Source organism: Solanum lycopersicum, chromosome 8 (assembly GCF_036512215.1).
Source record: "Solanum lycopersicum chromosome 8, SLM_r2.1".
Taxonomy (NCBI): Eukaryota; Viridiplantae; Streptophyta; class Magnoliopsida; order Solanales; family Solanaceae; genus Solanum; species Solanum lycopersicum.
In genome coordinates, this window is record NC_090807.1 from 56,265,029 (window position 1) to 56,275,983 (window position 10,955).

Below are 10,955 nucleotides of genomic sequence, written 5' to 3' on the forward strand. Positions count from 1 at the left end.
GGGTCGCGCTGGGGGGGATTCTGTTTTTTCTGTGTGCGTGAGGAGCAGGGGAAGAGGAAGGGGAGGGGCGCGTGGGTTCTGGGAAAAGGGAAGAAGAAAGGGAGGAGTTGGGTCGGGTCGGGTCAAAAGGCGGGTTATGGGTTTAAGTTTAGTGGATTGGGTTGGAGGTTTGTGCCTAGGTGTTGGGCTTGAACTATTAAATTGAATGGGTTGAGAAGGGAGTGGAGTGGGCCTGGGTAGAGAGGAAATAAAGATGGGCTGGAGTAGAATTAATTAAGACATGGGGAAGGAAGTTGAATTAATTTGACGAATGACCGATTAAAATGACGAATTCGCATTAACTAATTAATGAGCTCCTCTATTTAGTAATATAATTAAAACGAGTGATTCAAAATCATAATTTTAAACTAAAATGGCATGATCATCAAAATTGAAATATTTTGGGATGATTTTCGAATATACACAAGATATACCGGCTATATACACAACTATGTATACACTATATCGTTATATTTTTGCAAAATTATAAAACTAATTAATTTAAATTATTTGGAAAATTTAGGAAGCTCGATAATTAATTTATACCGACGTGGGTCAAAATTGGGTGTCAACAACTGTCCCTCATGTTACTCGGGTTGATGCAAGCAATTCGAGGAAAATGAAATTGACCAAGCCAATTTTGACCAACCCCATTCATTTTAAAAAGAAGGATTCGGCAAAGGGTTTAGGAATTATGGTCGAACCCTTGAAACGGGTTTCCTATATATCTCAGGTTATATGAGAATTCAGGCCACTTGTAGTTCGATAAGCTTGATTTACTGCATGATTTTGGAAGAATCAAAAGCCACTTCGATACCGAATTATGAAGGTATCGAAATGCTTGAGAATAGGATTCGAGAGAGAATGTTGGAATACAGCCGAGTTTTCAACATTGAATCCGCCTACATACCCTTAAACCTTCGGGATCAGGCTATGTGTAGTTCGACTCGATCGGTGGAAAAGGAAATCTATTATGCTAGATAACCTTTGGTTTTGGACAAGTGACAAATTAACGAGTATGAAAAGGAGGCTTGTAACCTCTTTAGCGATGAATGTGGTTGAGAACCTTACACAGACATAATTTCTAGAGCTCTTGGCGTGTCGTCACTCAGATTGGAAACTTGCTTCCGATAAATCGAAACTTCCGGATGCGAGACTGAAACTGACAGAACTAAAGAAAAACCTGCATGCCTCGAGAGGGTGGTTCGATTGTGGTGGAAGTCGCTCCTCTGCTCGCGTCCTAAGAGTTTGACACTCCTCTTTGGACTGTGTCCCAGTTCGCTGCTAAGAAAAAGTTTCACGTTGCGCTGCATCCCTTTTGATGTCGTCTACACCTGTGATTTTTGGAGAATTCATCCTTTTGGATGCTCTCGACAAAGACTGAGATAAAACTCGTCAGTTTAAAAAAAATGCAATTAGGATGGGAGACAGTGTCTTTTTACCGTGCCAACACTTCATTGTTCTCCTCAAATCGATGTCGACTCGATCGGTCTGGCGTCCAGCAAATAAAGCTTATGTCTTGTGTTTTGCAATAAAATCTTCAATGTACTCTTCATTTGATGCTAAAATAAATAAATGAATGTTGATGCGATATTGATGTCTCTTTTGTCGTTATCTTCGATGCTCTTCTTGATGTTTATCTTTTTATCAAAAATAAAAGATGCAGTTGAGGCCGATGGATAAATATTGCTCTTGGGATACACGATTTCCCTTTCTTTATCCATATATGTCCTCTTGCGGGGAATGAATATCTTCCCGCGATACGTAAATTCCTGCGAGGTATGAAATCCTCTCGCAATGCATAATTTTCAGCGAGGCATGAAATCTTCTCGCGATGCATTAACTCCAGCGAGGTATAAAGCCTTCTCGCGATATATAAATTTGATGAGGCATGAAATCTTCTCGTCGTGCATAAATTCAAGGGCGAGGTATAAAGTCTTCCCGCGACATATATATTTGACGAGGCATGAATTCTTCTCGTTGAGCATAAATTCCAGCGAGGTATAAAGTCTTCTCGCGATATATAAATTTGACGAGGCATGAAATCTTCTCGTCGTGCATAAATTCCAGCGAGGTATAAAGTCTTCTCGCGATGTATAAATTTGACGAGGCATGAAGTCTTCTCGTCGAGCATAAATTCCAGCATGGTATAAAGTCCTCTCGCGATGTATAAACTTGACGAGGCATGAAGTCTTCTCGTAGAGCATAAATTCCAGCAAGGTATAAAGTCCTCTCGCGATGTATCAATTTGACGAGGCATGAAATCTTCTCATCGTGCATAAATTCAAGCGAGGTATAAAGTCTTCTCGCGATGTGCAAATTTTGACGAGGCATGACTTCCTCTCGTCGTGCATAATTGTTGATTCGCAATGCATGACTTTTCCGCGATGCATGATTTTCGCAATGCATGACTTTTCCGCAATGCATGATTTTCGTGATGCATGATTTTCGCGATGCCTGTTTTTCCACAATGCATGATTTTCGCGATGCATGATTTCCCGCAATGCATAATTTTTGCGATGCATGTTTTTCCGCAATGCATGATTTTCGCGATGCATGATTTCTGCGCAATGCATGATTTCCGCAATGCATGATTTTCGCGATGCCTGTTTTTCCGCAATGCATGATTTTCGCAATGCATGATTTTCGCGATGCATGTTTTTCCGCAATGCATGATTTCCGCGATGCATGATTTTCCGCAATGCATGATTTTCGCGATGCATGTTCTTCCGCAATGCATGATTTTCTGCAATGCATGATTTTCGCGATGCATGATTTTTTGCAATGCATGATTTTTAACGAGGCCTGGATGGCTCAATAATGTTCCAACTGTAACGAGGTGGATGGCTCGACAATGTTCCACTGTAACGAGGTGGATGTCTCGATAATGTTCCAACTGTAACGAGGTGGATGGCTCGATAATGTTCCAACTGTAACGAGGTTGATGGCTCGATAATGTTCCACTGTAACGAGGTGGATGTCTCGATAATGTTCCAACTGTAACGAGGTGGATGTCTCGATAATGTTCCAACTGTAACGAGGTGGATGGCTCGATAATGTTCCAACTGTAACGAGGTGGATGTCTCGATAATGTTCCAACTGTAACGAGGTGGATGACTCGATAATGTTCCAACTGTAACGAGGTGGATGTCTCGATAATGTTCCACTGTAATGAGGTGGATGTCTCGATAATATTCCCACTGTAACGAGGTGGATGTCTCGATAATAGTCCAGCTGTAACGAGGTGGACGGCTCCATAATAATCCAACTGTAACGAGTGGATGGCTCAATAATAGTCCTGCAAGATAAGAAGAAACTTGTTTATAAATCACTTGAGGCAATATAAAGAAATAGAGATAAATTGAGATGGAAGATTTTCTAGGTTTTGTTGAGGAGTCCACGATGGGTGCAAGTGACGCCTTTTGTCATTCTTGACAGCTTTATATAGCCATTTTTTGACTTCAATGTTCCTGCATCCAAAGAAAAATTCTTAGTTTGAAAGACTGATTTGTGTTGGTTTTGTCTCCATGCTCCTTCTTGCAGTTGGCTTGCACACTCGCCCATTCTTTATATGACATATTTGATGGTATTTTTTTAGGACCCTCCTCAAAAATTTGTCCCGGTCTAAAATATATAAGAGCTCTCATAACTTGCTCTGTTAACTCTGAGGTTGCTCATTCTGGAATTTTGGAGGCCCCTCCTCAAAATTTTGTCCCAGTTTACCTTAATAAGTAACAAATGACATTTGTGGAATTTTTGAGATCATTTCGAAAATTCTGTCCCAGTTGCAAGCTAGACTGTCGTAATTTTTGAGATCCACCCAAGGCTAATCTCCGTAGAATTTTGGTCTTCTGTTTTGACTTTGTTAAAGAAGTCCAACTTCCAATGAATTTTTGAGATCCTCTCAAAATTCTGTCCCAGTTTCCATTATGAAGAGAAATGGAAATCTTCTAGTTGTATGACCGAGCCGTTGTGGCGCCTACGTATCCCGTTGGAGCAGGAATCAGGTCAAACGTAGTTCAGACCGTAGAATTTTGGTCTTCTGTTTTGACTCGTTAAAGAAGTCCAACTTCCAATGAATTTTTGAGATCCTCTCAAAAATTCTGTCCCAGTTTCTATATTGAAGAGAAAATGGAAATCTTACTAGGTATATGACCGAGCCGTTGTGGCGCCTACGTATCCCGTTGGAGAAGGAATCAGGTCAAACGTAGTTCCCCTCTCAAGGGTTAACCAAGGAAGTTTTGATAAAGAAACGACCGAGGCCGACATAGGCCGCCTACGTATCTCATTCTTGAGAATTTAGGTCGAACGTAGTTCAAACAAATGTGCGATACATTTTCAAAAGAAAGGTAACAAAACTTCTTATGCAAAATTTGGTCAATGTTGGGCATTCTTCTTCTCGACCTTTGATGATGAATACCTTCAAACGACTCAATTCAGAAATGTCTTGTACTCACTCTCGAGTATCCAATACGCCATCCATTCAGGTGGTTTCCTCAATATTGATCAAGTTGTTGTTGATCATGTTTTGTATCTTGTGCTTCAGAGTTGAACAATTCTCTGTGTCATGTCCGACAACTCCTGAATGATAAGCACATCTGTGGTCAGCTCTGTAAAATTTTCCCAAAGGATTGGCTGGTCTTCCTTCTATAGGATAGAGCATACCCATTGCTTTCAACCTTTCATAAAGTTGAGTTTGAGATTCCCTTAACGGTGTAAATACTTTAGGAGCCTTTCTGAATTTTGGGCGAGGAAATTTTTCCTGATCGACCTTATGGTTTTGGTATTTCCTTTGAGAAGCTGGCCTTATACAGGTAGTCGTGACCATACTTACCTCCTCCACCTTTCCTTTTGATTTATCTATATCACTGATTCTAGTAGATTTTCCATTAGATCGCAATGCGGTAAGTTTGGTGAGCTTTCCAGTCTTGAAACCATCTTCCAAAGCTTTTCCCACTTTGACAATCTCGACGAACTTTTGTCCCATCATACACAACATTCTTTCATAGTACTCAGGCTCTTGAGTACAAATGAACATTTCAGTGATCTCACGTTCGGACATTGGAGGTTGAACTCTTGCGGGCTCTTTTCTCCAACGAAAAGCGTACTCTCGATAATTTTCTGTAGACTTCTGTCTGATCTTATCCAAGTAGTAGCGATCTGGGACATCTTCTATGTTATGTCCAAATCTTTCCGTGAAATCCTTTGCGAGTGCATTCCAACTTTTCCATTGTTTCAGCTCCTGTGATGTAAGTCACTCCAGAGCTTCTCCACTTAGACTTCGACCGAAGAGACGCATCAATAATGCTTCATTTTTGCCAACTCCCACGAGTTGGTCACAGTAAACTTTCAGATGTGCTAGAGGATTTCCTGTTCCGTTGAAAGTGACAAACTTTGGCACTTTGAACCCTTCTGGGAGGTCGAGATTCGGATGGATGCATAAATCCTCGTAGCTCAATCCATCGACTTCGGAAATATAGTGCAACTTCTTCATGGCTTTCCTGATCTCTTCTTTCATATTCACCTTGACTACCTCTTCTTTTGACCTCCACTCTCTCTCCTGTTTCTTATAGTGATCAAGCTCGGAACAGTCGGCATAAGGTTCGTTTGAAGTCGGGATTTGGAAAGTAGTCTTCTGAGGTATGGGTGGAGGGATTCTGGGTATTTTGAGTGGATTGATAATTTTGGGGGAAATTTTGAGGATCGGTATTTTGGTTTTGAAGATGGGGGAAGGTTTGAGCATCGTTCGTATTTCGGTTTTGAGAGGGATGAAGGATTTGAAGGTTGGTGTTTTGAGGAGGATGTGATGCTTGAAACGATGTGGTAGCGTGACGGGGATTGGGGATAGTTGAGTCAATGATTGGAGGATTTTGAGTGGAGTTAGAGAGAAGGTTTTGAACCTGTTCCGTGCTTGGGGGAGGAAAGTGGAGTGGAGGTCTTCCATCTCTTGGAGGGTTGAAAGATGAAACTGGATTAGATCCATCTTGCATTCTTTGCATTTCGACCCTCATTTCGGCAATCTGTCGCATCAACTGCATAATCAATTTATTTTTATCAGCGGCGGCGGGTTGAGCCATGACAACATCATTCACGTCAATCTCTTCATTGTTATCCCCCATTGCTGTCTTTTCCTTTTGCAAATTTGATCAGGGAAGGAATCTTTTAGGGGCCTTAGACCTTGTGAAATACGAATGATCAACCAACATAGATCAGTTTTAAATACCTGACAAATGAAAAAAACTCAAAAGACCAACATGTTAGTGCCTGGAGATGGTAAATAATACAAGAATATCACATATAGGTGAAGACACATAAGAGTTGTTTTATCCGAAAATAAACTAGCTCACCAACATAGAGAGATGATTAAATAGACAGGAATTTGTCTACTTGACTTTGGAATTTAGTAAATAAAATGACGAATTGAGTCGAGACAAAGTTAACGGTATCTTTCATCACCGTACTTTGATTTTTGATTGAGATGTAACTCTAATTTCCTTGTAAGAGTTGGAAAAGATAAAATTTCTCAAAATTCTTTTGATTCGAAATGATGAATCATTTTCTGGTAATAAAGAAAAAGGAAGTTCATTTTTTTTCATTCGGAAACTAAAGACTCGTAAAGTATTTGGACGCACTTTTGATAGTGACTTGATATTTATGCTTATGGGTTCTAAAAATATTTGAAGAAGAGTGAGCTAGAATATCTCCAGATAAAACAACATATTCACATAAACAGTTATAACACATAAACAAATATTGCGCGTTCTAAACAGATATGTGACCCTTTTGTGCCAAGGGTGGGCCTAGCGATTTGAGGGATGTACACGCGATTTGAAAACCGTATACATCCTTCAAATTTAAACGCATAAATATGAACGTCCATTTAGGCCGTGGGCCGTTTTGGACTTAAGGTGGTCTTCTAACGGGCCCAATACGCCATGGTTATTGGGTCATCTTAGGCAAATGCACTATTTCGGGATTTGGTTTAGCTCTATCCTAGGTTTACTAAAATTGTCTTCAAATAGACGGTTACCCGAGTCGGACAAACATCGAGGTGGAGCTATCGAGTAACGCCGGATGACCGCATTCCGACTATTTATTCGATACTCCCAAATGATTTCTTGGGTATATCTGAGAGAAGTCGCGGTAAGCCGCGTAACTTCCATTTTCTAATGCAAACTATTTGCCGTTTGGCGAAAGTTTATGTCATGAAAGAATGCAATTTTTCAAAAACTAAAGTATTTGAACAATTTAAACAAGTAGACAATTATCGCAAATAGTCAAACAAGTTAACCTAAAGGTTAGAATCCTCCAAATACTCCCCAGCAGAGTCTCCATTTCTGTTTTATCAAAAAATTGATTTTCGAAAGGAGTTTGATTTATTTTAAAGGGTATTTCGACTTTTAGGAGTCGCCACTTAATTTTGAGAAAATTAAGAAAAAAACTTTTGTTTTCAAAAGACTTAACAGAAAAATCGATTGAAAAATGTTTAAGGGTTCGGGATTTCTATTAGTGTCTTAGGAAGGTTTCAAAAAAGCACCTAAGACACTCCGCTAACTTACGGTTTTCCGACAACTAACTTATTTGACTATTTTATTAACTTTAAGTTTGCAAATCTTTGAACTTTTTTAAGATTTCTTTTTAAACAAACTTTAGAAGTCTTGACATATTCATCATTTTGAGATTCCATTAAAATTAAAACTTTTAGACTTAACTCTAAGCGACTTTCAAATTCGAACATCTTTAAAGCTTCAATTTTTTAGTTTTGAGTTTGATAAAGCGAAAGGCGTTTGATGGGGTTGGAGTTTCTAACTCTAAAACTAACGACAATTCAAACAAACACACAAACAAGTAGCGAGACAAGAGAGAGAGAGAGAGAGATTTGGGTCCAAACTCGGGTTCTGTTCGCCTTGACTGAGTTTTGGACCCACCTGTTTTTCGGGTTTTGACCCATTTTATCACCTGTCCTAATCTAAGCATACAAACATAACTACAAGAAAAATAAAAACTACAAGGGCTTATGCCCATTACAAATAAAAATACGAAATAAATAATAATAAAAAAATAAAAAAAGATCTTCCAATCCCTCTTTTTCCAACTCCTTCAATTCTTCAACCTAGTTCAATTTCGAGGATCTGTACGCCAGATTTTATGACTTCGACTCGGTGGAAAAGGATTTAGAGCCTTTATGGCTCTTCCGAAATGCGAGGATGAACGTTGGAGCTCGGGGTGAACCCTCCCAATAAATTTCACACATAATACAGAAAATGGCGAAATATATTAGCAAATATTCTCCAAAATGCTTACAATCAATTTAAAAACCAAAGCTACATAATCAGAATACTAAACTAGTATTACGCCACATTTTATTAGATATACTCCCCTTTTACCGACCTCAATAGTAGCTTTAGCATACGTTTGGTAACTTAACGAATGCCTTCAAGAGGGCCAACAATTTAACTAAATCTTGGCAATATTAAAAGCAGAAACTGCATTAATACAAACAATTCAAATGCCCAAGAACATTATGCAATTCAAATTACTAAACATATGAAGCATCCGAAACCCGTTCATTACTAAATAGAGGCGACAATGTGAAACGGAACGAGGAAAGATTATACTTGAACATACAAAAGCATTTGAACAAGACGAAGAGGCAACACATGAACTTCGAAACATTCGAACGCCACAGAGTAAATCTAGATTTAGACATCGCAATTCATTCTTTTAACTTGAGGTAAAGAATGAGGGATACGACATCGAGTGTTTAGCACTCATTCAAACTCAACTACATATAAAGAAAGACATACTCGATAAGAAGAAGAAGATGGAGTCATACTCGTAAAAGTCTGCGGACATTTAAATCATAACCACACCACAGATTTACTCGAACGAACCAGCTAAGAACACACGAGTTGTACACGTAATTTAAACAATCCACGAACTCCAGCAAGCATACCAAAGATGTCAGTCCCAACAATATTAAATAACCCATTAAGCGCCAACGAAAGAAAATATAAATCCTCCCTCCACCACATCGGACTCGAGAAGAGAAGAAGAAGACTATGTGAAGGGGGTGTTTACCTATTGGCGAGCAGCAATTGGGACGGGTGAGCAGGAGCAGGCAACAACGAGCTTCCACCACCACGAACGCGAACGAGACGAAATTCCACAACTCGAGCCTAACGACGGAATGCGTTTCCTTTTTCCTCACTCGAGTTTTCTCAAAGAAAGTTATGGACTGTTCTTCTTAATTCACGATTTTCACTGCTCCAAATTGTTTCAAGTGAAAAAATTTTCAACCCAAAATCGCTAATGAAGATCGACAACAGCCAAGTCGAAAGACTTTTCGAGAAAATTCCCTACCCCCCAAAATCTCTAACCAAATTTCTAACTCCAAAAATCTGACCCCAATTCTGCCTTTCTGAAATTTTCTTGACAAAATCTCTAACCTAAATTTTCAAAGATTTTCTCAACTCAAAATCTTTCCACCGCTCAAAATTTCGACCACCCTTTCAACGTTTTCGGAGAGGGTATTTATAGAGGAAACTAGGGTCTCTTTTGGGTTAGGAGGGTGGGGGAAAAAGGAGAAAAGGTTGGGTTAAAATCGATATTCTAGGTCTCCATTTGAATTCGAAACGAGTGAGAGGGACGTTGCTGGAGAAACGACAAAAGACAGCAGGTGTCCGTTGCTAAATCCTCCATCACGCGTGATAAGTGAGACGAGGGAAGGGAGACGAGATGCGTGGGGAGAGGGGGTCGCAGAAATGTTGTCGCGTGAAGGGAAGGGACTTCGCGTGGGGTTTTCCGCTTTTGGGTGTTAATTTTGTTGGGTTTTGTCGCGTCTGGGATTTCTGTTTTGCTGGGTTTGCGCGAGGGAGGGAGTTTGGGAGAGAGGGAGAGAGCGTGGGGGAGACGCGGGTGAGAGAGGGACGAAGAGGGAGGAGGGTCGCACTGGGGGGGATTCTGTTTTTTCTGCGTGCGTGAGGAGCAGGGGAAGAGGAAGGGGAGGGGCGCGTGGGTTCTGGGAAAAGGGAAGAAGAAAGGGAGGAGTTGGGTCGGGTCGGGTCAAAAGGCGGGTTATGGGTTTAAGTTTAGTGGATTGGGTTGGAGGTTTGGGCCTAGGTGTTGGGCTTGAACTATTAAATGGAATGGGTTGAGAAGGGAGTGGAGTGGGCCTGGGTAGAGAGGAAATAAAGATGGACTGGAGTAGAATTAATTAAGACATGGGGAAGGAAGTTGAATTAATTTGACGAATGACCGATTAAAATGACAAATTCGCATTAACTAATTAACGAGCTCCTCTATTTAGTAATATAATTAAAACGAGTGATTCAAAATCATAATTTTAAACTAAAATGGCATGATCATCAAAATTGAAATATTTTGGGATGATTTTCGAATATACACAAGATATACCGACTATATACACAACTATGTATACACTATATCGTTATATTTTTGCAAAATTATAAAACTAATTAATTTAAATTATTTGGAAAATTTAGGAAGCTCGATAATTAATTTATACCGACGTGGGTCAAAATTGGGTGTCAACATATATATTTTCGTCTCAAATTTTTTAAAACACTCAATTGGCAGTAGCTAATCTGTTGTTGCATTAATAATGTGACGGGTTTATTAATTTGGTGTATTTAATTAGTAATGGGTGGGTAGTGGATTGATTTATAAATTATACTAATAAGTTAAATTATGACAATAGTTGAGCGCCACGTATTTAAAAAAATATTTAAATAGTTTAAATATAAAACCGTTAAATAAGTGGTCAATTTTGAGCCAAAAGGTGGATGACAAGGGTATTTTGGAGCCAATAGGTGGGTGGGAAGGGTATTTTGAAGCCAATAGGTGGATGGAGGATAATTTTATACCATTTCTAATACTTGAAGGGTATTTTAGGC